Source organism: Cryptomeria japonica, chromosome 6, assembly GCF_030272615.1.
Source record: "Cryptomeria japonica chromosome 6, Sugi_1.0, whole genome shotgun sequence".
Lineage (NCBI taxonomy): Eukaryota > Viridiplantae > Streptophyta > Pinopsida > Cupressales > Cupressaceae > Cryptomeria > Cryptomeria japonica.
Window position 1 is genome coordinate 14,683,141 of NC_081410.1, and position 27,382 is coordinate 14,710,522.

At 39.5% G+C, this 27,382-nt stretch overlaps 1 protein-coding gene across 6 annotated transcripts in view; it reads right to left on the reverse strand.

Annotated features, from left to right (window-relative positions):
* The window catches only part of LOC131048035 (uncharacterized), a 298,163-nt gene that overhangs the window by 108,985 nt on the left and 161,796 nt on the right, over nt 1–27,382 (reverse strand). The window lies entirely within an intron of this gene.

Sequence of the window (27,382 nt, forward strand, 5' to 3'; positions counted from 1 at the left end):
CAAATTTGAACATGGTATTTAAAGCCATGATGTTAATGTTGATCAGTTTGTCATTGATGTCATTGGCCTGTTGTTGTGATTGTAAGTTTTTCTTGAAGTTTTGGTTGAGCTGGGTGTATGTGTACTTCAGCTGCTTACCGAGCTTGTGCTGCTAGTCTGATTGAGCAGTCTGTTTGCCTGTCTACATCAGATGCCAAGTCAACTGTTTTGCCAAATCAGAGTTACTTCCATGTCATCATTTATTTTCAAGATTGTCTTCTTTCTTTATACATTATTTGGGAGATTTATCTGGCTTTCTCTTGTTGATGAATAGCTTCGGTCGATATCCTTCAGGGCCAACAATATAACTAATTCGCCTAATTGGCCTATCGGCCTTATACCAATTAAATGGTATCGTTCGATATTAAAATTAAGTAAGAAAAACACGATTTATATATATCAAAATGTAATCATTCCTTGTGTGCCGATTTATATAAATCCCGCCAACCTTTAAGAGACGTGATTAATGTAACTGATGCTTAACCAATATAACCGATGCATAATTATAACGTGTTGGTTGGAAGCCAACCCTTCGAGGAGTTGCGTTGGTTAAAGTCACATCCAATCGGGTATATATATGAAGCTTTGTATCCCTCTCAAAGCATATCGAAGAACACACTCACATATTAGTCCGTGGACATTCTGCAGACATTCGTTTTCTTCAGCAGTTCGTTGTTGTACAGCAGATACAAGACTATCTACAGCAGGTTGAGCATCAACAAAGGAATTCCGATTCCTCATTGCAGATCGTATATTTTCTATAAGAGATCGTATATTCTCTATATTGAATTATTGACATATATATATATATATGTAAATGATGTTCAATTTACATTCAATATGCAATTTATATTCTATTATCTAATTTGGTATTATTACTTTCTTATTGTATATATCTAACTATCTTCTTGCTTGCGGCAGATGAGAGGAACATTTAATATTTTCTATGTCCCATCTCAAGAATGCCACTTACTATAAGTATAAGACAAATGAGGCACGGTCAAGCAATGCCTTGATCGGTCATGACCGATCAAGACATTACTTGATCGTGCCTTTTTGTTTATACTAACAAACAGCATGTTACGTAAATGCCAATCGGTGTGGAGTATTGTTGACGTGTATTTTATACACCATCATACACAGAATAAAATACCAATAGGCATCTTATCCTCTCTTGAGAAAATAGTCTCTAACTGCTGAAGATTCGCGTAAAGGATCAGTTAGGAAGACTCCAAGGTTCTGTTAGTAGGGTCTCTACGTGTGGACAAGCTTCCAGCAGTATGATGTGATTTGCTGTTTCCTTCAAGGGGTCTTACGCATTCCGAAAGTTCAAAGATTTTACTAAAACTAAAGAAACTTTTCAAAAATAACAAAAGAGTAGGGTTTTCAAGAAGTCTAATCTAATTTAACCCTAACAATGACTTCGTATGGACAAGACTTGGTAAGGTTCAACCAACTTCAATTTAGCCATAAGATAACAACTCAATTGAAATTGATGCGATCTTCTAAGGTAACAAAATGATATTCAATGCATCAAAGATCAAAGATACTACCACGAAGGTACATATCCAAGATACAATAATGATTGAAGATTAAGGGATTCAAGGTATTCTCCAGTCGACCACGCAAGGCGTTCCTACAATCAGCAAGAAGCTAGTGGTTTGGATTACGAATCCTACCAAAGATCAAGTCTCACACTATGTCCTTCAAATTAACACACTACTTTGATTGAGTATGATTCAAGTAAATTAAACAACCATGAAGATAACCAAGAAAGTTGCAACAAAACACCATAACTTCAATATTTCATTGATTTCCAAATCATCATGTACAACAATTGCTTCAATTTCTCTCTTCAAACTCAATCTTGCTACAAAAATAAAATTGCTTCTAACTTCTAATCTCTTAGCTATCTCTCTTCTCTATTACATCAACTATTGACTATTAACTATTACCAAATGAAATGAAAAATGGGGGTATAAATAGCATCCCCAATTACAATGAAAGGTCTAGATCGAAAGTAGATCAACGGTCAAGATCATGACACCTAAACCCTAATTAGGGTTTGTTACAAATGGCCTCCTTTTTACTGAACAATATTAAATACATAGCCAAATATTGAATTTGGCACAAAAATCTAGGAGACATAAACCAATGACAAATAAGATGCCATGTCATCTATAACAACCTTTCATCTAGAATCTTATTCCCTTTCCAATGTTCTTTTTTGGCATATGCAATGAATCTTGTCACGATTCCTTCGATTTCTGCAATTGGAATCTCGGGAAGATTCTTCATACTCTCTTCCAAGTGGATGACCTGATCGACTGCATCTAGAAGAGCTGCGTCCCAAGTAGATTCAAGTTCCTTTGTTCTTTCAATCAAGAGCATGGTGGCAAACATCTGATCATATTGCTCATCTGTAACATTTGCGTCCTTGCAAAAGATGGCCTTGATTCTATCCTCTAGTTCTTGCATATCCACATCTGTCTCGACCTCGATCCTTCTGCCAAGAATGGTACGAAGCACCTCAAATACTCTGTCCTGGATCAGATTAATCACCTCCTCAACTTGGCCACATCTAACACTGATGTCCTCGAAGAAAACACTCTTCATATGGAGTAAGGTTGACCACTGAAACAAACTGTGAGATTCCCCATCCAAGATCTTCTCTTGCGCTAAAACTTTCCTTGATGTGTGTCTAATTACCTTCAAGACAAGAATGATGACATCTTTGGTATGGGCAAATGCAGCTACTATTATCATCAAATTGTGGATTATCTCAAGAACTTGGATAGCTTGATGAATAATCTTCATCATCCTTGTTACAAATTCTATGGCCACTGTATGAGATTTATCCATCCAATTACTTGTACGTTGGACCATGTTCCTGAATCTTTCTGCCTCATTGATGGATTGAAGTGGAAGTGCTTGCACTGGTGATCTAGCTGGATCCTGACGTCCCAAAGGTTCATTGATGTGACTGAAATATGCCCTCCATGCACCGACCTCTCTCTCAAGCTTTCTATTCTTCTCCATTTCTTCTCTAAGCTTGTCCTTCAATGCCTCAAATGAGTCGGTAGCATCGTCTAAAGTCTGCTCTGCTGTGGATGGTCCTAGCTCAAACGTCTGTATATCATATTCCTCTGCTAGGATCTCGCCTTCATATTTGTCTGCTGCCGGTGTAGCTATCTGCAGTTTTCTGGATCCAGTCTCATCTCGAATCATCTTGGACATCTTGGTAGCCTTTCTCTTCTCTGTTACTTCGTGTGAACGTCCAACAAGGCTCTCTAAATCAATTGCACTGTCCTCGTCCTCTACTACGATCACCTTAGTTAATCTTTCCTTCAACCAATCTGGGATAATCGATCTTGTTTCTTGAACTTGAATCTCTTTATGCACTATTTCTTCTTGTCTGGGAGGAGATGATATTTCATTGTCTTCTTTATCTTCATCTAAATCATAATCTTGGAGAGATCCATTTGGTGAACCATGCTGTGCCTGTCCTTCTTCCTGCCTGTCATTCTGTACCATAGACTCCATGGATTCTTCCACTTGAATTGTTCTCTTCTCAAGTCTAGAAGAAGTACCGGATGATCGATCCCTGTTGGCCTCTTGTTTCTTCTTGGAAGATTCTCTCTTTCCAGGTCTCTCTTTCCTTTTCGAACCTCTTGAATGGAGATTGCCCTCACTGGCACATCGAAGGTTACCTTCACCTGAATGTCTAGGATTAGGATTGCCTTCACTCACACTAGCTCCATCTTCGACTGGTTTCTCTTCCAACGTGAAAGTCATAGCTATGCCTTGTTCTCTCAACTTTTGATGTTGTATGTCAACCCATCTGCGAGTACAAGACAAGATTGGTGCCATCAAAGTATCTAAATCCACGACCTCGGGCTCATTCCAATCTAACCTTATTGTTTTGCTTTCTCGATCATAGGAAGACTGGATATGTCTGCCACTGTCCTGAGCTTGATCGGCCACTCTATAAATCCTGCATTTCCTGATGAAATCCAAAGGCAATCTAGAATGCATTTTCCGTTTCACTTCAAGATCATCTAAGAGATTCATCATAAAATCTTCTATTTGGTACTCATGCCTAAACTTTTTGCCGACTGTCTCCTCTAAATGTCCATGTGGATCAAAGCTTTCTCTCAAAGCAAAAGATGAAAAAGAATACAAGGCTAACTCCTTCTCTGCGTCATCCATGGCTAAAGCATTAGGACATACCTCAACTGAATTGCCCAAAATGATAGGTACTGGAACTCCATTCTGATGTCTGTGTCTGAATGCCTTCGCATATGCTGCCAACTGTCTTGTTACTTCAAGGAACACAATTCTGTCTGTCGGATATCTCGGCAACATGTATGGTGGTAAAGGACATCCATGCACCCTAATATAAGTGAACTTGGGAAACTGAATGAACCAAGCACCCTACCTCTTTATGAATTCCTGTGCATCCTGAGATAATCTGTTGTGAATCCCACCTTGCAACGCCCTTGTGATGTTCATCGTGAAGGCAACTGTCTTGTTACTTCAAGGAACACAATTCTGTCTGTCGGATATCTCGGCAACATGTATGGTGGTAAAGGACATCCATGCACCCTAATATAAGTGAACTTGGGAAACTGAATGAACCAAGCACCCTACCTCTTTATGAATTCCTGTGCATCCTGAGATAATCTGTTGTGAATCCCACCTTGCAACGCCCTTGTGATGTTCATCGTGAAGGTATCATTAACTAACTTGTAGTTACTTCCTGGCGGATGATGCAAGTAGGCATAGGAATCACAAGCTCTGACCTCGCCGAGTCCTCTTCCAATCACTCCTCTGTGAGGTAGTCCTGCGTACTCAACACTCCTAATCAAGGCATAGATGACATATGAACTCATGTAGAAAGACTTAGTAGCCTTGAGTCTTCTCGACTGTACGTCCAAGCAATGGCTAATCATCCTAGCCCAATGTATGGTACCTTTCCCTTGAACAATCACCTGGATGAAGTAAAACATCCACTTCTCAAAATAGAAGGCGTGAGGGGCTCCTGTAACTCGGTTGAGCATGGTAATCAAATCTCTATACTCCTCCTGGAAATCAATCCTGTGTGGTGTGTTCGGGACCTTGCTCAGACGGGGACGACTCTTGAGTAACCAGTTCTTATTGATTATGCTTAGACAAGCATCTGGATCATCTTCGTACATTGACCTGGCTCCTTCTATGCTCTTGTATATCATGTCCCTGTGCTCTGGAAGATGGAAAGCTTCACTTATAGCTTCCTCTGAAAGGTACGCCAAAGTGTTTCCCTCATTGGACACGATCGTTCTGGACTGTGGATCATAGTGACGAGCACACTCGATCATCAACTCATGGCACTGAACAGCTGGAGGAAAGCCGGCCGCCTTAATGATGCCACTCTCTATTATTCTCCGAGCGACAGGTGATGGCTTGCCAATGTAAGGGACATCTCGAAACTTTTTCGTGCTGAAGTTACCCAAGTTAGTATCTCCAATGTTGCTCCACTTCGACACGATCTTGGTCTCCACTTCTTCGGTCTTCTGATCTTCTTTCATGAGAGCTAAACGACTGGTGGATGCTCCCGCCTTCGGGATTGCCATACCTACACAACATTTCATAATGAGAAGCTAGATTTTGCAATAAATAACATAGATTAGAGAATAAATTTTAGGAAACTTCATGATAAGTCTTTGAGTTATCATTTCCTAAAATAAAACGATTGAGCTAGGAATTCAAAATTCAAAATTCAAAATCTAGGCTATGACGATCAACTAATAAAACAATAAAATCAAATCGCCATACCTCAGTAGAGAGCTAACTCTAGAATGCAAAAAGAACAAAATCGCCTAGGCAAAATTGACGTATAGATATTCTTCAACGTGATCTCTACTTCGAAATATCAACTTCGCCACCTTTTGAGTTGTCTTTGACGTGATCTTCAAGCCTTGGCAAATTCACTCAAATGAAAACTTTAAGTTCACACCACCTTGCTTTGAAACAAAATTCGCTCCACCTTAGATATCAATTCGCACTTCTTCCTTTGATCGCATATGAGATGAAAATGATAATGTGAAAATAATGATTTTCACCTCTCCCTTTATAGGCGCTCACCTCTTACCACCATATAGGCCGACTTTGGTAAAATAAAGCAATTTTTAAACGATTTTTTAATAAGTAATAAAGGCCGACCTCCATATCTTAGCGCTCTTTTGATTTTTTAATTAATAATTAATTAAATGCCTTTGTTTTTAAATTATCAAATTCGATTTTTTAAAGGCAAAATAATTAATAAATGTTAAGCGCAACATTTAAATGCTAATTTATTGAATTTCAAAAATTATCGATTTAGCATTTAAAATAAATTCAAAAATATTTGCTTGAGCGCCAAAATTTGAAAATGAAATAAACATACCTCATCGCCCTGGTCCCTGACTGAGGGACAGGAGCGATCCATCAATTTGGTCTTGATCTTTGCATTTTTGACGTCCAAAGTCTTCATTTCCACGTTCAAATTGACATTTTAGCTGGGTCCTTCGAGTTTGATTGACTCGTTTGTGCGAAGGAATGTCTTTAAATGTGATATCGCCCTGGTCCCTTGGAGAGGGACAGGAGCGATCCTTATAATTTCTCCTTAATCTTTGTGACTTCGAACTTTAATCTTTGTTGTGATGGACAAACAATGCTATTCTTTCGTTCCCCTTTCGTTCCACTTGAATTCTACAAGGCGTTTAGACATAGAAAGGATCATCGCCCTTGTCCCTTGGAGAGGGACAGGAGCGATAAGGAAGCTCTAGCCAAAATGTGTGATCTTTCAACCTTGATTCTTCGTTCATTGCCTTTTGAAGGACGTCCTTGATCTCACGTGCACTTGCCTTGACATGCATTTAAAGGATCATGAGCGTTTTAATGAAATCGCCTTGGTCCTTGTCCAAAGGACAGGAGCGATATGAGTTCCTTGCACAAATTGGTAACACTTTGACGTTCAAAACTCTTGCATATCATCTTCAAAAGACACCTTATACCTTGTGTGACCCCGAAAAACCCTGACTTGGCATGAACTTGAAGGAAAATGAAGGATCCCATACAAATCGCCCTGGTCCCTTGGAGAGGGACAGGAGCGATATAGCTTCTGTGTTCAATTTGAGGATCTTTTAACGTTTGAAGTCTTTGTATATCACCTTCTAATCATGCCTTGGACCTCATACGACCTTGCAAAACCTTGACCTTACGTGATTTTTGAGAGATTTGGCCAATATAATAGACAACGCTCTGGTCCCTTCCTGAGGGACAGGAGCGAACTTCAAGGTTTTGGACTTGTCTTTGCTTTCTTCAACTTGCAATTGTCTTCATCGGGTAAAACGTGATCCCTTGATCTTCCTTAATCACTTGACACTTGCTTAACTTTTGAAATCTATGCCTTTATGGAAATATCGCTCTGGTCCCTTCCTGAGGGACAAGAGCGAATTAGATGTCTTGGTGAGGTTCCTTCAATATTGGCAACTTTGGATACTTCGTGCTTGATTGAAATGTCTTGAAATGTCCTTGCCACCTTGTTCTCCATCTTGGAATGTCTTGAACTTGAATAAGAAGCAATATACTCATTACATCGCCCTGGTCCCTTGGAGAGGGACAGGAGCGATCTTGCTCTTGTAGGCTTCACTTTACTTCATATCCTTCAAAAATTATATTCAACGGATTCGCAATGTTCCATTCCATTCATCTATGCCTTGGGATCCATCCAAACTGGGCAAGAAAATCATCTAAAACAAAAATCGCTCTGGTCCCTTCCTGAGGGACAGGAGCGAACTTAGGACATTTGGGACCCTTGTTGACGTTTCAAAATCTTCAATTTGTCTTCAACGGGTTCAACTCATCGTCTTTCTTGCCTTCAAACTTATAACTTGCTTGATCTTCGCTTAGTACATGTCCTATGAAGAATATCGCTCTGGTCCCTGGGAGAGGGACGGGAGCTACAATGTACTTCGCCTTGGTCCCTGACTGAGGGACAGGAGCGATTTTGGCATTCTGGACCATTTTTCTTCATGTTTGCACTTCAAGTTATATTCATTTGATAAAACATATCTCCTTGGACCTTTTCGAATCATCAAGTCATCAAAATCCTGCAAGGACAAAGCAATATTCGATTTGTAGCTCCGGTCCTTCACTGAGGGACAGGAGCGATTTTGCTCCTATAGGCCAAAATAACATGATTTTACACATTTTATCACTTCACAAGGCGAAAACAAATCATTTACAATGCCCGGGATCAAAAATCAAAAAACTCAAAATTTGGTCACAATTGGTCAATTGGTCAAAATTCACATTCCATCATCAACACTTAGACAAATTTAAGCTCTGCATTCAACATTCCAATTGAAAATAGACCATTCTGGCGAATTCATTTCATTCAAAATTGCATCCTACGAAAGGAAGCTCAAAAAGCTCTCAAAACCGACTGGATTCTGGTCTGAAAAGACGGTAACTAAAACCCTAAGGCTTGACCCTAAATCCAGACAACTGACTGACTAACAAAACCCTAAAAGGCAAAGCGAAAGGCGAGCGAAAAACGAGCAAAAAGAGGGGGTCCCCATTTCAAATGGGGCGATGTGTGAAATGGTCACAACAAGTATGACCGAAGATTATCGGTGTTTACCAAGCGCTAACACCCGATAGTATATCGGTGACTGTCAATGCTAACAGCCGATAGTTATCGATGTGTAAACCTTGACAACCGATAACTATCGGTGTAGACTAACACACCGATATCTATCGGTGACTAACATAATACCACCCAATATGCATTCCGATATACATTACATGCACCCCGATATAATATGCAATCCGATAATATATTAATCGGTGTCATCATTAATTATGTTTAATCGATATTCATCTAAATAGAAGATTCATTAGATAGATGAACATGAGGAAGATACATAGTATGATTAATCAATAGTTTGTCCATATGCAAATATAGAATGGCTATCAAGGATGAATTAATTGCTTGATGGTTTTATCATAGTTATCGATATGATAAATGATTGAATGAGAGACTTCATTTATCTCTCATTCAATCATTTATCTTCCGAAGCTATTATGCATTAACAATATATAACTTCAAGAGTGAAGCAAATTCTTTGTAAGGTCTCTTGACATAATTAAGATAATAAAGTCATATTTCATTGCTGGGTTTTTCACCTTCAAGAGGAAGGTTTTCCCAAGGTAATATCCGTGCATTTGTGTGAATTATTGTGTTACCTAATCTGATCTAAAAAACTTAACAAGGTATTAGAGCCACGATGAAAGAAGATCGTGATCAGATTCTATACAACATCTAAGTATTCTCTCCTCTCTCTCCATCGAGCAATATCTCTAAGTCTCGAAAATGGTGAATGGTCTTAAAGTCGAAGATAGGCTTGAAGGCGCATCTAACTTCACCTCATGGAAGTTTAGAGTGCTCATTGCACTTGAAGAAAATGATCTTCTTCAATTCATAGAGGAGAAGGATCTATCCGAACCTGAAGATCAAGAGGTGAAACTGCAATTCAAGAAGAATGCAATCAAGGCAAAGAACATATTAATCGACTCCGTGAGGGATCACTTGGTGCCTCTCATCTCTAAGATGACAACTGCAAGAGATATGTTCAAAACCTTGGAGGGTTTATATGAGATTAACAACGTAAGTAGGGCTCTTGCCTTCACACAGTGTTGACGTGTCTGAAATCGCATTGCTACAAACTCTATACGGCCAACGCAGAATAGAATGAACTCGCTAAGTATCCTATCCTCTCTTGAGATAAGGAAATCCCTAATGCTATTTCTTACGTTTGATCAAAGGGGACAACCTCAAGGTTTCGTTTGTCAGGTCTTGACTACAAGATTACTCAGTGGTTTGATTTGTTTTTGCTAGAAACACAAGGGGACTTACGGTGAAATAGGCAATTGCTGAATGAGTTCCCTAGAACTTTAATAGTCTTGCTTATCAAACGGTTTAAGTTGGGTTGATACTGTTCTCAACAGGACTGCGGATTCTCTTGGTAAAAAAAGGGAAAAAAGAGGGATAGAGAGAGAGAGAGAGAGAGAGATACAGAAAATATAAATTTTAACTAAGATAGCAGATTCAATAAACAGACAAACACCTCCAAATAACTAGATTAAGCATTACCAGCCATTTAAGCACAATACTTGCATCAATCTAGTGCGATCTTCAAGAGAAAATTGAATTTTCATGCTATTAAACACAACATCAGAACTTTGACATTCATTCAGTGAGCATTCAATAACCGAACTAAGCATATGAAAGGTTCAGATTAACCATGCAGAAGGAAAGACAATCAGCCATTCCCTAATGGTATGAACAGCGAGGATTCTATCAGATGTTCACTTAGAAAATGCTATATAAAGGAAAGAAACATAACTGAAAATTCTAGATTAATGAAAAAGGAGACCATGCACTCACAAGGAAACTTGAAACAGTCTTAACTTTGCATTAAATCCTGTAAATTTTGCCAGAGCTTCAACAACAATCCAAGAACTTACAAAATGAGGGAAAACCAGTCTCTTAAATAGGCTTCAAAAATGGATGAATGGCCAAGATTTAATCTAAACAAATGGCCCAGATTCATCCTTACAAAAGAGTACCCATACTCATAAATGGAGGGTAAATATCAGCAACAACCCCAAAAAGAGCAATAACTACCCAAAAAAGGATAATTATAACTTATCCAAAATAATCCAAAAAGGTGCATACACAAAGTTTTACATTTAGTTGACTTGGAAGTCAAACATGACCCTTTGGCCAAAAAGTGCACTTTTCAAGATTTAAAAGGAAAAGAGCACTTTTAAGAAAGCAATTTTTCTTTCCCAGTTTCATATCCTTTTACCAAGAATTGATCCTCTCCATGCAAATATTCTTGCCAAAGGTCTCGACTTGCTGCACGTTCCTTGCGAACATACCTCTAGAACCTGATACATAATTGGAACAGCAAACCGAACTGAGGCATAGGGGGATGATGAATTTTATACTGCATGCTCTCCAAATAATGATCTATGTGTTTCAAACCATCCTGCGAGCTGGACCAATCAGCCTCAAAACTCAAGATATCAGAGTGTAATTTACTAGAAAAATCTAGGTCCTCTGTAAAGTAGGCGACCTTGTCTATTTTTAATCTATCCTCCCAGTCTAGATGGATTACGGGATCGGACAGACTATTTTGCCAACCCAAAACAATGGATCGGAGGATTACTCCACCGAGGTCCCTTGTGTTCCTCAGAATTTCATCGCATGTCTCTAGCTCTTTGTTAATGGTGGCCTTTGTGTCATTCTTCATGCTGGTAGTCCAGTACCATTCTTTAAAAATGTTGACGTCGTGGGCGTCCAAGATGTCAGACAATGTAGAAATTTGCAGATGGGTCCAGAAGAGAGCCGTCATGAGAGGGAGAGTTGTAGTAACGGCTTCATGAATTATGAGGCATTCCCGCTTCATCTCATACAATTTGACCAAAACGGTTTCTCGGTGGTGGGCCATTTTCTTTACATCCTTAATGATTAGCTCTCCCTTCTCCTTGAAACTTCAAATCCATTCCCTGACGGCCTTTGCAGTATCCCGCACTCCTTCAAATTTTGTCGTGGTTCTCTGTGCCAAGGCTGCCGAGGGAATGTGGGATTTGGAAGCATTGTGTAATGGTCTCAGGAGTTGATCGATGTATCCCTCGGCTTGCTCAGCACGAGCTCGATACATATCCTTCTCAGTTGTTATTTCTTCAAGTTGCCTGAGTATGTTATGCACTGAATCCTTGAATTCCTCCTTTTCTTGTTCCTTAGTGGCTCGTCCGATGGGGACAGTCGTGATGCTATAATCTGCCAATGTAATCTGATCTACTGGCTTGTCTACAGGCGGGGTGGCGATGTGAAGAGTACAGTTCCTTTGCTCATCTTTGGTCATCCTAGAATATGCCTTGGGCTTTTTCTTCCCCTTGGCTTTAGCTTGATCTATACGTGAGAAATGTCTTCCAAGTCTATGGGTGGCTTTGTGGCGGCCTTGCGCTGAGCTCGGGTAATTAACCATTCTTGAGGTACAGCCTAGGATGATGCTATGATTAAGTTTTCACTCTGTTCTTTGATGTTTTCAGCCGCCTCATCACAAATTTGCAGCTGCTCGGTTACGGGAGGAGTGGAGGAGGTGTCCAGTTCCTTGCTTGCAGTAGAGTTTTCTCCCACTTCACTGAACAATTGTCTGGTGCCTTCGCGTGATGGTTTCTCTTCAGTCTTTCCGAGCTCGCGGGTCTCCTCTGTTCTTTGCTCTCCTTCAACAGTAGAGTCATCTTTGGTAGTATCATCGAGCGGCAATTCATGGCGGCTCTGTTGGGTGGGTTCATGCACTTCAATCCCCTGGATGTATGGAATTTCTCCTTCCTCAATTTGGTTACCCGGCTCGGCTGATTCAATAGCTCTTAGCTCGACGTCTAGCATGTCGGCTGCGGGAGGGTCATCAACTCCAAATGCATCAATGTCACTCTGGGAAGGCAGAGCAAGTATATAATCTAGTTCTACTACATCGTCGGACGAACTAGGGTCCTTTGATGATGAAGTGACCTCTGGTCTCCTAATGGGAATCTTCTCCCTTCTTGTTCTCTTGGATGTCCGAGTTCCTCTGCTGGCTTTAGCCTTCTTCCTTTTCTCGGGCTTTTCAATTTCTTCCCTAGGTGCAATAGAAGTTCCCTCATCTTCGGAGGATTGAGAATCAAGGCTACCCATTAAGTGGTAAGTGAACTGGACTCCTTCATCAATTAGTCGCTCAATCTGCTGATGCAACCATTGGTCTGTATATCTTCCTGGGGCTGCCATGACTGCTTCAAAATCAGTGATTGGGTCTTGCGACCAATCAACGCCTAGTAAAAGATGCCTTACTGCCTCAAATTCCCGGACCTGCAAACAATTTCCTGAATCTGTGAGTTGATCTGGGACCCGACGCTATTCATAGAGTCGCATTTGCTGCACACTCAACCTTGAATATTCACGCCTCCGGACCTCATAGTCATCAGAGCAGTTTTTCCAATAATCTTCAACTGATTCCTTTGCTCTATACCGCCTGCCCTAGGCTCTCTTTGCCAGATTGTCGTGATCGAAGCATTTCCTTGGAAAATGCTCCTGTAGGCCATAGGAGGCCAAACTCTGCTAAGGATTCCTCCGCTTGGGATGGGTTCTTTAGATGGACATCTTGGTTGCCTATAATCATGGGGAATGCGAATCCAGCCTGCTTGCTGTCTCTGAGTAAGCGGCCGACCGGACGTGACTGCCTTGCAACCTCCATAAGAACTATCTTGTCAGTTGGGTACCATGGAAGCCGAAGAGGAGCACCATCAAAGCCAGCTATCCGGATATAGGAGAACCTTGGGAACTAGATGAACCAGGCTCCGTACCTTTGTACTAGAATGGTAGCTTGCTTTGAGAGCCTTATGTGTAATCCTCCCTGCATAAGCCTGACCAAGCGCATTCTGAAGGCGTCGTTGACGCGCTCATACTGGCCAACTGCATAAGACAGGCAGTTCTTTTCCCTCTGAGCTACATCCTGATAGTGAAGTTGTGGGTAACAATCATATACTTTTACTTGATCAGGTCCATTCCGAATTTCACCTTTCATTATTAAACCTGGTAGTGGCTAGTTCCTGGCGAACATATAGACCAAATAGGAGGTCATAGTAAGTACTTCTTTGTCTCGAGTTCAATTAGCTGAGTGTGGATGTTGTCGCTTATAATCTGGGCCCAGTCAAACTTGGACTTCCCAGCGAAGACTTGCTCTGTGAAATAAAACATCCACTCTTCAAAGTAGTTGGATTTGGGACGTCCCATAACCCTGCTGAGCAATGTGACCATGTCCCCATGCTCATTGTGAAAGTCACTTCTTGGGGTCTTTTTCCCAATTCTGACGCTTGGAGGTCTTCTCTCCTTGTACCACTCTTCATTGATCAGTGTTCTGCATCTGGCAGGATTCATATCATACGCCCCCTACGCTTCATCTATAGTCGTGGCCGTGGGATTGTTTGGGAAGGGAATGTCGAATGCGTCGCCAATGGCTTCAGGAGTGAAATTAGCGAGGACCATGTCCTCGAGGAGCACCAATCTAGAATCTAGTTGGTAATGTCGGGCAACCTCCACTACTAACTCATAGTTTTGCACTACTGGGGGAAATTCCGCTGCTCGGGAGATGCCACTTTCCATCATCTGTCTAGGCCTGCCGTAGGCATTAGGGAAGAAGACTCGGCTCCTGAAATCTTGGATATCGATATGGCCTAGGTCAGTATCACCGACGTTGTCCCAGACAATCTGAACTTTTGACTCCCTCAATCCCCCTCTTTGATACTGGTACTTCATCCTTTCGACTCGGTGAGGGATATCTGATTTGGATGCTCATGATGTCTCGGCTGTAGCAAGCGTCTTTGATGATTCTACCGCTGATTTAGGCATTTATCCTGCACAACCGGATGCAGATTACGAGGCGATAAAAGGAAGTAAAGCAGGTTAGACACAAGACATACCAGCATACCAGGATTAATTCAAAAATTGAATTGAAAGAACAACATGATATTGGTAGCTAAAAGCTTGATTGATTTAAACATAAGTATTCATGAAGCTTTCGACTGCAGATTTATACTTAGGCATTTTCAGGATCAATTTTCAAAAAATAGACAAAGCTTGAGAAATTTTCCTAAGTTTGAAAATGCAATTCCTGGTTAAATCTTAGGAGTAAATTTTGATTTCGATTGCTTTGCATGACGCCTTATAAACGGAAAGATGCGATTCTCAAGATTTAAGCATTTTAATCAATTTTCCTGCACACACATCTATCCAATTTACAAATACTTCAAACGATTGAGAGAGGTAAAGCACACTTACTTGGTGAAAATGAATGGCGAGAAATTGCACGATTTGCCTTGCAAGAACGGATGGGAGAGTTCTGCAATTTTTTGAATTTCAACGGTCAACTTTTCTAATTCAAATTTTCGCGCCTATAGTTTTAAAAGAATTTGCAATCTTTTATACAGACTTAGCAATTTACCTTGGGCGATTTTAGTGATTTTGACCTGGGTAACCTAGTTGAAACGTGATTCTGAAAAGGGGCTGCGGATGGCAAACTTTGGTGAATTAAAGAGTTTGAAAACCATTTAAAACTTTAAACCTTCTTTTGTATTTACCCTAAACCGCGATTTTCGGCATTCTAAGGCGTTTTGTCCATTTTCCTTTCACGCACTTTCACCCTACAATGTGATTTTCGTCGATTTTGACCAGTTTGCCAATTTTTAAAACTTTGACAATTTTCGCCCTTTTGGCAAATTTCGAGGTTTGGAGAGGTTTCTCAAACTTTATACTTAAACACCCTTTGCCAAATTTCGGCATTGTAGAGCATTTCGCAAGGTTTTTAGCTTTTCGCACTTTCTTGGTTTATCGCCTAAGTTCGGCATATATTGTGGTTTTGCAAGCCCCTTTTTTTGAAAAAAACTTTGCGATTTTCCTCCAAATTGCGAACTTTGGGGTTTGGAGGGGATTTTAAACTTAAAACATTTCGCATTTTATCTCTAAATCGCAAACTTCGGGCCTTCCAAGGAGTTTGCAAACTGAAAAGAAAACTTTCAACTTACCCCAAAGCTCCGAATTTCGGCAATTGGGGACACTTTGTCAACTTCCCAATCTTTCGCATTTTTACTCCTTACGCGATTTTCGGTGCTTTGGGATTTTTTGCTAAGTTCGGACTTTTTACGCCCTTTGTCAATTTTGGCAATTTCAAGTGCTTTGAAAATTTCGCAATTTTAATTGTTATTGGAGAACTTCGAACCTTTTTAGTTATTTGCAAACTTCCTTCATTTTGGCATTTCGGCCTAAAGGTCTGAATTTCGGCCCTTTGTGCCATTTCGCAAATGTTTCTAACTTTCTTTCATTTCGGCCTTAAGGTCCGAATTTCAGCCCTTTTGGCCATTTTGCAAAGTTTTCACCTTTTTGATATTTCGCCTGAAAGTCCGAAATTTCGGCCCTTTTGGCCATTTCGTCAACTTTTTCACTTTTCCTCTCATTTAGGCCTTAAGGTTCGAATTTCAGCCCTTCTGGCCATTTTGTCAACTTTTCACTTTGAGGCACTTTAAAGATTTCGCCCTTCTTTTACCTTTCAGCTGGCGAAAATCGCCATTCATACAAATCCCATGAATTTGTAAAAACAAACATCATGTAATCTCTCCCATCATTCTTATGCAAAAAAAAATCAGCAACTTTGGGTCCTCATCCGACCTTCAAACACGCTGTCCTTTTACTTGGCGGACTTCGCCAGTGTCCATCATCCCACGCCTATTCAAGGCGATTTCACAAGATTGAACAATCTCTTGGAATTCGTGCCCGAGGGTTCGACTGACCATACAGATCACCGACTCCTTTGCTCAATATTATTATCTCACGGACCGATCACGCGCTCGCTCAAAAGGACGCGAGAGGCTCTGCACGGAACTCAACAAGGCGAAGACGGAAAGGCCCAAAAAAGGAAGGGGGACCCTGTCAGCGATAGGGAGCGTGTGCAACGCACAACAGACAACAACTCCACCAAGTGAAGATGGCAAAAGGAGATTCAGTCATCACCTACTTCATGAAAATTTCAGAATTGAGAGATCAACTATGCACAATTGGGGATCAAGTGATAGATAAGGACCTTGTTATGCTAGCCTTGAATGGTCTGCCTCATTCATGGGAGCCATTTATCCAAAGCATAAGTGGAAGGTCAAAATTACCTAAGTTTGATTGACTCCGTGCAGATTGTATTCAAGAAGAATCAAGATTGACTGCCAGAGGAATCGTCAAGAGTTCTCAAAATGAAGATACACATGTTCTTGCCACTCAATCTACCAAGAAACAAAAGTATTGGAAGAAGGGCAACTTCAAAAAGAATAGAGATTTCAAATCAGACTCTGCACTTGATTCTAGGAAGAGGAAGAAAGATCTCTCTCGCATCCAGTGCTTTAGGTGTGACAAGTTTGGTCACTTTGCAAAGGATTGTTTGACAAGACCTAATCATCAAGGAGCAAACGTCAATGAAGTCTCATCTCAGAAGGAGAATGAAGATAACTCCAATGGTTTTCTTTTCATATCAGCATTATCAAGCAATGTTCCTACAAACAGTGATACATGGTTAATTGACAGTGGAGCCTCTCGACATATCACCGGTCATCGGGAACACCTTTTTGATCTAGTGGAGAAAGAGTCACATCTTCAAGTCATTATTGGGGATGATGCTCACTATGCTGTAAGAGGAGTTGGTACTACATCTCTAAAACTTGAATCTGGAGTTTCTCTACACCTAAGTGATGTATTGTTCGTACCAGGGATCACGAGGAACCTGGTGTCTATTTCAGCCTCGAAGGATAAGGGATATCAAATTAAATTTTCTGAAGGAAGAGTTCTTGCTTGGCCTAAGAACTCCAACATCAAGATTGCTCGTGTGATCGAGAATCGACATGAGAGTTTATACAAACTCTCGACTCCCAATTCAAGCTCTTATTCATGATTCTTCCAGTTCCAGCGAACTCTGGCACATAAGACTTGGACATCTTCACTTCAAGGCTCTTCCATCTTTGGAGAAGATGGTAAAAGGTATTCCTAAACTTATTCATGTAAATGACGGTACTTGTAAAGGTTGTGCTATGGGTAAAAATATTAAAAGTCCTTTTCATAGCAGTGAAAGTAGGTCTAAAGAAATACTAGATCTTGTACATTCAGATTTATGTGGTCCAATGTCAATTCCATCCCTAAGTGGATGTTTGTATTATGTAAATTTTATAAATGACTACTCTAGGAAGACTTGGATTTATTTTTTAAGGTCTAAAGAGTCTGATGAAGTCCTAGGTAGGTTTAAAGAGTTTAAAGCTCTTGTAGAAAACATCTTTGGAAAGAAAATCAAAATTCTAAGGTCTGATAATGGAGGTGAATACACCTCGGGTAGCTTTTGCGATTTTTGTATTGAGGCAGGGATCAAGAGGGAGTTTTGTGTTCCTTACAATCCTCAACAAAATGGGGTTGCTGAAAGGAAGAACAAATCTATAGTTGAAGCTACAAAATCTATGATTCATGATCAAGACCTTCAGATTTTCCTATGGGAAGAAGCCTCTAGAACAACAGTGTATGTTCAGAATAGATGTCCCCATCGGATATTACAAAATATGACTCCTGAAGAAGCCTTCTCAGGTATCAAGCTTGATGTCAGCCACCTGAGAATATTTGGTTGTCCTATGTATGTTCATATTCCCAAGGGCAAAAGAACCAAGTTGGAGTCTTCTGGCAAGAGAGGAATATTTGTAGGCTACAGTGAAACCTCCAAAGCCTACCGTATTTACATTCCTGGACAGAAGCAAATAGAGGTTAGCAGGGACGTCACATTTGAGGAAGATGTTGCATTCAGGAAATCAAAGGGCTCATGCATGGAGATAGATGATGAGACTCCTCAAGACATGGATGTTGATCATGCTCCTGAGATTCAGAGGGAGACTACAGAACCTGATGTAAGTAATGATCCAATTGAACCCTTGGATCCCACTGATGGGCCCAAAGATATTGTTGTCTCGAAAAAGAGACCTCTTTGGGCACGAAACACTATGCCGAAAGCAGAACAATTTGCCGCTCCTAGAGGAACATTCAGAGAAAGCAAAAGACCACAAAGATTTTCTGGTTATGTTGCATTAATGTGTAATCTTATTGAGTCTGAACCTTCTAGTGTAGAGGAAGCAACAAAACAACAAGTTTGGAAAGATGCAATGGATGAGGAGTATCAATCCATTCTCAAGAATGATGTGCGGGATATTGTGCCTAGACCAAAAGGGAAGTTTGTTATATCTTCCAAGTGGTTGTACAAGATAAAACATGCAGTTGATGGCAGCATTGAAAAGTACAAGGCTAGATTTGTGGCTTGTGGCTTCTCTCAACAAGAGGGAATAGACTACGAAGAAACATTTGCCTCTGTTGCTCGCTATACTTCCATTAGAACCATCATTGTCATTGCAGCAGCTAAGGGATGGAAGTTGCATCAGATGGATGTGAAGACTGCCTTTCTCAATGGTGTGATTGAAGAAGAAGTCTACATCGAGCAACCTGAGGGGTTCGTGATTCATGGGAAAGAGTCTCATGTGTGTAAATTGACGAATGCCCTATATGGTCTTACACAGGCTCCTCGAGTTGGTATGAAAGAATTGACAGATACTTAGTGGGTTTGGGTTTCTGCAAAAATGATGCTGATCCAAACCTTTACTTCAAGGTATTCAATGGTGATATGTTGATCTTGGTACTTTATGTTGATGACCTATTTGTTACCGGAGAAGATCATCTCTTTGATAGATGTAAGGAGTTGACTTCAGAATTTGAGATGAAGGACTTAGGACTTATGCACTTCTTTCTAGGGTTGGAGGTGTGGCAGAGGCCCAATGGGATTATCCTAAGTCAAGGTAAATACGCCATTGATATCTTCAAGAGATTTGGAATGACAGATTGTAAATCCATGTTCACACCTATGGAAACTAACTTGAAGAAATTAATGGAAGTTGCAACTAGTTCAGATCTTGTGGACCCTACTATGTACAAGCAATTGTTTGGGTCCCTGATGTATCTAGTTAATACTAGACCAAATATTTGTTATGCAGTAAGTGCACTTAGTCAGTTCATGAGTGAACCAAGACAGATACATCTAGTTGCAGCCAAGCATATCTTGAGATACTTGCATGGCACAATTGGATATGGCTTGAAATACTCTTCCAATATGGATCTAACCCTTGAAGGATATTCTAATTCTGATTGGGCAAGGAGTGTTATTGATCAGAAGAGCACTTCTGGTTGTTGCTTCAGCTTGGGATCTGCTATGATTTCCTGGTGTAGCAGGAAGCAGTCTTCAGTAGCTCTGAGCACTGCAGAGGCAGAATACATTGCAACATGTGTAGCAACCCGCGAAGCAGTGTGGCTTCATAAGCTCCTTGCAGGATTGTTTGGCCAATCATCGGAGCCTACCATCATACATTGTGATAACCAAAGTTATGTGAAGCTTTCAGTCAATCCAGTATTTCATGACAAAACGAAGCATGTAGAGATTCAGTATCACTATATCAGAGATATGGTGCAAAGGAATGGTGTTCAGTTGAGATACATTTGTACTAAGGAATAGACGGTTGACATTTTCACCGAGCCTCTTGCGAAAGTGAAATTTGTGCATTTTCGACACAAGCTTGGAATTGTGGAAAATGAAGTTCTTGCTGAGAGGGAGTCTCAGCATCAGTAATTACCTGATATGTATTATAATGCATTCTTCTCTGAGAGAGAAGTTTGAGGTGCAAGCCCTTGTTATGCATTCTTCTTTGTGAGAGAAGTTTGAGGTATCAGCCCTTGTTATGCATTCTTCTCTGTGAGAGAAGTTTGAGCTATCAACCCTTGTTGTGCATTCTTCTCTGTGAGAAAAGTTTGAGGTTCCAACCTGTTGACGTATCTAAAGTTGCAGAATAGAATGATCTCGCTGACTATCCTATCCTCTCTTGTATAAGGAAGCCCTAAAGTTGCTTTAGTTGATCAATGGGGACGACCTCAAGGTTCCAAATGTCAATTCTTGACTGCGGGATAGCTCAACGGTTGATGTGTTTTACTGGGAGCACAAGGGGACTTACGTTTTGCAACAAGCTGGTCTGATGCGATTCTCGAACTGGGAAATAAAAGCAAAAGAGAAGGGTTCAGGAAGCCTAAGGACAAGGATGATAAGAGTTGATGCAGCGGGTAGACAAATTTCGATAAACCAGTTCTTGTTTTGCCAGAGACACCCTCACAACTACACAAAAACGGTGCAAGCTCCAAGGGATGAAGGATTTTCAGACCGGAGACACTCGTTTTAGGCACCCAATTCTAGCGCAGCCTAAGACAAACCCCTGCAGTTGAACTAAGCACAGTTTGGGTTCAGACTAACCATGCACGGTGACCTACAATCAGCAGACCCCCAATGGTATGAACCAGAAATGCATCAAATACCCCTCTACACTTCACTATTAAAATCCCTGCACTCTAAAATTAACTAGCTGAAAGAAACCATGCAAACAAAATGAAAACAAAGACAATAAACACCATATTCAATGTTCATATATTTGCTTCAGCTGCCATTACAACAATTTTTGCATCATCTCTATGCTATTCCTAAAATCTAACCTATTCCATCTCTAAAATCCCACTACAAAACTCTAACACTTTACAATAAGAGGCATCTTGCCTTTTATAGATTTTACATGTCGAATCGGTTACCAGGATTGACTGCATCCAAGGGTCCTGATTTATCCCACAAAATAAGGCTGCCCATACCCACTTAATTCTTAGTTATCCTCTCAACCACTATCTCAACTGCCTACCACTATTTGGCTTTAATTTAGGTCTATCTAGTAGTTGAAAATAGATGACCACAACTGACCTGTTCCCCACTTTGTTTCAAAATATCTTGAGCAGGACCCACAATAAGTTTTACATTAAACAATTTGAGTTTCCAAAACTGAACTTCTGGAATTAAATCCAGCTGTGTATTTCTTGAGAATGCATACTTGTTGCATTTTGTGTTCTTTGTCTTTGATCTCAGTGGTGGACTTCAACTTGTGGTTCAGCGACACGCTTCCCAATGCCTGGTTCCGATCTCGCGCTCTGCATCTTCTTCTCCATCTTCCAGCCCTTGGCTTTGATCTTGTGTTGTATCTTCGCTTCCTGGCTTTGTTCGCGATCAAGGCTCCTTGACGTTTCAGGTTGACGCCTTAGCCTTTCTCAACGTCGTCGATCGTGATCCTACAAGCAATCAATTTTACCTTTAATCAATCAATTTGAAAAATTAATTAAATTAATTTGACAAATATTAAATTTTATGCGATGTCAGGCTACGTCTCGGTGAAGTTTGGGCTTGAGAATCTCTTTGTGAGATGTGTCTTTTAAATGCTTGTCGTGAAATTCAGGCCTTGACGAAGAATGCAAGACTTACATTTCTCTTTAAAATTTTAAATGAAACCTGACAATTTTAGTAAAAATGAATGATTTTGGTTTATATGAAGATTTTGTGCGAATTAGTTTCATTCACTCTTAAAAAACTTTAGATTCATTTGCTTCAAAAACGCCGAACTTGCTTCCTAAACACCAAAAAGTCATAGCACCACAACTTGGATATGTATGAAGTATACATGATCATGTCTATTTTGGTATTTTCGGCCTATCACAAGAAAAAGTGCAATTTTAACTCATATTGAATGCCCTTTGCAAGAATTTCGGGCGAGAGGATTAAAATGCAAATTTTGACCTCCTTGGTGTTTTTCAGCCAAATGAGCCCTTTGGTGATCTTGCGAACCTTGCACTTCGGCACTTTAAGCCAATTTGTGAACTGTCTCATCTTTCGGCCTTTCAGGCCAATTTTAGAGATTGAACTTCTTAGGCAAATAAGAAGACTGCATGTTTTAAATTCTACAAGCCCCTTTCGGGTAATTGATTTACTTTGTGAGTTTGTGGGAATTTTTGGCCTAAATGTCAATTTCGCAAGTTTTACTCACTCTCAGCCCATAGGGGTTTAATCACGTGATTTTCTCCTTTCTGTGTTTAAACTTTAAAAGCCGAACTATGCACTTCGGGTTTCATGAATAAATGGCGTGATTTACTATTTTGCCAAGTTAAACTTCTAACTTAACAAGTTCGGCCAAATGAGGTGATTTGTGCGATTTATTCATTTTGTCAAACTCTAGCATCCTCCATGAAATCACGCGATTTGGTCCTGTTATCAATCAAGCCTGCACCCTCTGCTAAAGCTGTGAACTTCAGCTGCCTATTGAAACATGGGAATACTTCGAGGTTGTGGGTAACCTAAAGACTGAAGTGGACCTCAAGAGTAAGCTGGTTCTTTTCAAAATCTTCACCTAAACTAACAATTTATTCAATGAAAAGAGTGAGGAGGACATATGAAACTAAAATCTAACCCTAAGGTGATGCACCAAAGTGATATGATGAAAAAACTTAAAAGTAAGAAAGAGTGATACACAATATGACAGTAATAAAACTCTCTTTCACAACCTAGAAAAAGATAACCTTTGCATCAGTAATTTATAAGGAGGCTAGATAACCACAGTTCTAGGAGGAAAGAAAAACTTTCACAATCCAAAACTAATAACTACTAACAAATAGCTTATAACATGCAAATGATTATTCCCCTGCATAAAGGCATCAAAATGAAAAGATACAGCTCCAAGGACAAGAAAACTCACAAGAAAACTCACAAGAAAACTGCACTAAACAATAAGGACCCACAAGAACAGAAGAAAATGGGAAGAAAAGAACTAATTATTGCTGCAAAAGGTACCACCAATCTGTACTATTCCTGAAAATGTGTTACAAAATCATTCATTTTTTGCAGAGAAAACTCTTAAAAATTACAGTCTGCCCAGAAAAATGAACAAGAACCCTTACAATGAAGAAGGAAGGAAGTATATATGCTTTCCAAAAAGCAGATAATGAATAATATAGTCCACCTCCTCTTGGGCGAGCAGAAACAAAAAACCACCTTTAAAAGACCTGAAACAAGTCTGAAAGGGAGAAAACTGGGCCAAAAGTCAGGCCAACCCATGCTGCAACCATAAAAGCTCTTTAAAAGCAACATAAATGGCCCCAAAATATCACTGACAAGCCTGCAAGCCTTCATTAATGTGAAAAATATCTTGACTTTACCAATAAATGAAAAAAAAAGATTTGATAAAGTGATTTATAAAACACCACTTAATAAATACCTTTTTAATCATTTTTACAATTTCAAGTCAAAAATAACTTCTCACAAAAAACATTTAATAAAGTGATAAGCTACTTACAGTTTAATAAACACAAAAATTTAATAAATATAAATAAGAAAAATATTTATTAAAATGCTTTAATAAATCTACACCTTAATAAATATTTTTATTATTTAATTTTATTAAAAATTCCCACATTATCTTTAAAGAGGAAAAAATTTAATAAAGCAAATAATAATTTCACTTTATTAAATATTCTTCTATTTCATTTTTTTAATACCCTCTAGCCATGCTTCAAAGATAAAAAATAGATTTAATACTTATTAAGTGATTATATATTATCACTTGATAAATATTTTACATGACTTATTAAGTGACAATATATAATCACTTAATAAGTATTAAAATCTTTATGCATTTTGAGGGATAGAAAATATCAACCTCATAGCAATTCCACCGTAGATATTTTGAGAAAATAAATAAAAATGAAAATGAAGGCAACATGCCTTAAGCTATTTCGATGATACTTCGAGGGAAAGGCAACCCTAAATTTTCATTTTTCCTCTCATTCGATATCTTTCTCTCCTTATGCGATACTCCTCCTCCTTTGTTGCTTGGCGTGAAGCTAGGGTTTGATGGAAAAAGGACATTCTGGTTTTATTGTTGGCCGCCATGGGTTTTTTGCTGCAAGTTCGAGCTGCTGGAAAAGATTTTTGCGAGCTGGGAACTGAAACATACGAACCTCTTTATATTCCTTTGGCATTCGATGTCTTCATTTCTTGCTATAGCGTGATTTTTGGACGCTGGGCGCCATGGGGTTGTCGTGGCCTGATTTATGCATACTCCTTACTGAAATAATAAGTTGGGCATGATTTTGTTCTATTTCTGGACGATTTTCTGAGTGTTGGGCGGATTTCTGGGGATATTTCACATATTTACCTCTAAATTCGGCTACTTCAGGTTTGCTACTTCACTATATTACAAACAAAATTCGATTTTCTGCATTTTACTGGAAAATGACTGTTGGAAACTTCCTGCTTAAGGCTATAAATGCATTTTCATGGATGCATCCTTGTCGTTGTATATCTCCTGCAAGTCGTGGGTTTTATTCTTCTGCATATCTCTATCTGATAGTATAAACTGGGCATTTTACTTGGAAAATGACTGCTGTGTTGGGTGTTGCCATGAGAGCTATGCCACATTCTGAGGTTTTTTTTTTTTAATTCCGGACAATTTACAGATTTCCAGGTGCTTATTTCCCCTTAATTTTGAAAGTCGATTCTCTTCCTTTAACTCTGTAAAAAATAAAAATAAAAAGACGACTTTCTGGGCATAGCTCCTTTTTAAAAAAAAAAATGATCTTCTGACAGGGTTTTCCATAAAAAGTTGATTTTCCTCCACTTCACCATTAAATCTGCTCTTTAATGGCTTGGACTGCGTAAAGTTGCATATCTTGATTTGAATGTTGTTGCAAATTAATCTGGGTTTGTAACTGAAAATTGGTTGATTTCTGAAAGTTGATTCTTAGAAAAAAATATCCTTCGCGACTGAAAGATATTTCAATTTTCTGCATGCCATAATTCTGAAGTAATATTCTGGAAAATTTGATACGAGTTTAAAGTTGAAACCTTGCACCTTCTTTTTTTCCCTTTGTTGAAGAAACCATCATGGCTTTGCATTTTAGACAAAATTTTACATTACTATTTTGAATCAGCCTGCTGTGCATTTCTTTTTCCAAGTTTTAACCAGAGAAGGGTTCATTATAACTCATATTTGATGCTTGCTAACTGGGCCCTCTCATCTCATGCCATTAAATAAATTTGCCAATCTAATGGATAAAATCTCAAGATTCTTACAATCCCTCCTACTCCAGAAAGCATATTTGATGCTTCACCAACCCGCTGTTCCAGAAGTACATATACCAGTTCAAAAGAGGCAAGAAACCCTCTGGTTGTCTCTTCCAAGGACCAAATCCAAAGTCAGAAACAACTTGACCAGTTGACCTCCACTATGTGTTCACTATAAGCATAGGCCTCTTTTCAGAATCCTTAGCAAGTGATTTAATCCATTTCAGTGAATCCGATATGGGAAACACTAAAGCAGCCATTGAACTAATTGTAGGATACAAAACAGCCATGGGATCCATCTCATTTTCAAATCCTCTAAAGGGTCCTGGTAGTATTATGGCACTTCCTTCTGTCACTTGTAAACCTTGAAGAATTGATGTCACAACTCTGAAGCAAGCATTGAGTTCCTCTCTTATACCACATGGATAATCTCCTGGTTCAGTGTCAAGAAAGTTGAGTTATCGTTGATTTGCTGTGAATGCCTGGTTTTATTTGCATCTGCCCATTTGGTCTTAACTGCTCAAATAATTTACCTCATTGCCTTTACCCTTTGGTCTATAAGCTGAGTGAAGGGCTGCAATCTCTTAGCTCTTATGTTGTGCTGCAACCTGATCATCGTTTTCAAAAAAAAAAAATAATGCCTTAGGACTGCACTCCATATGCTACCTGGACCAGGACTCCACCTCATGACTCTTGCTAGTGCATGACCGTCTCAACTTAATTGGACTGTTACACTCATTTTAGTGTCTTATTTTATACTGGAACTCCTTTGTTTCTGCTGCCTTTAACTTCATTCATGCATAGGGCTGCTATATACGAGAATGACAGAGTATTTACAATGATTAGAGCTTAATGCAAAAACAACATCCTCAGGGCTTAGATCTCTAAGGCATCTTTTTTGTTTTGATGTTTGAAGAGTTCGTCTTACATAGGAGTTATTACCATCATAAAACTCCCCTTACTGCTGTCAACTGCCATAATGCTTCTAGCCTTTTAAAATACAAAACCACTCATATTGCTGTTCATACCTGTTTTGATTCTTGTTTGCATCATCTTCTGAGAGATGACTGCGTGCCTTTATTGAATTTATATGAGCTGGGCTCAACCCTTGTGGGAGTCTCATTTACCCCCACTCATTTGTGAAGTTTATGACCAGCAAGCTGTCCTTTTCCTAATCCTGCACATGAAGCAAACATGTTAGCAATAATATGCATATGTATAGTGATCTTCTTTCGATCTGATATTTGTTCTTCCTGAGATCTTCTACGATGTTGACTATATGCACCTGATGCATGTAGGGACTATATATACATGCATGCGTTAGTACACATGTTAGAAAAGTAATCAGCCATTGCTTAGAACAAATTGTTCTAACCCATTGCATATTTAACTCCTTTGCAGATACCGGAAGGAAGGCAGATGCAGACAAGGACGAAGTAGCAAGACGAAGGCAACATCAAGGCTACTCCAACCGTTCCAATCATTCAGGTAATGACTGGTTCCATTCTCAACATGCTCTCTTTATTTTTGTACTCATGTATACATGTCTATGTATTTCCTTCCTGCACCTGATGTATGTAGCTAGTCTCACGACTCTTTGTGTGGGACGCATGTTTGAATATCAATAAAATACTTCCCTTTTTTTTGATGAGATGACTCTCTCTCTTTTGCTGTTACAAACTAGAAGTATT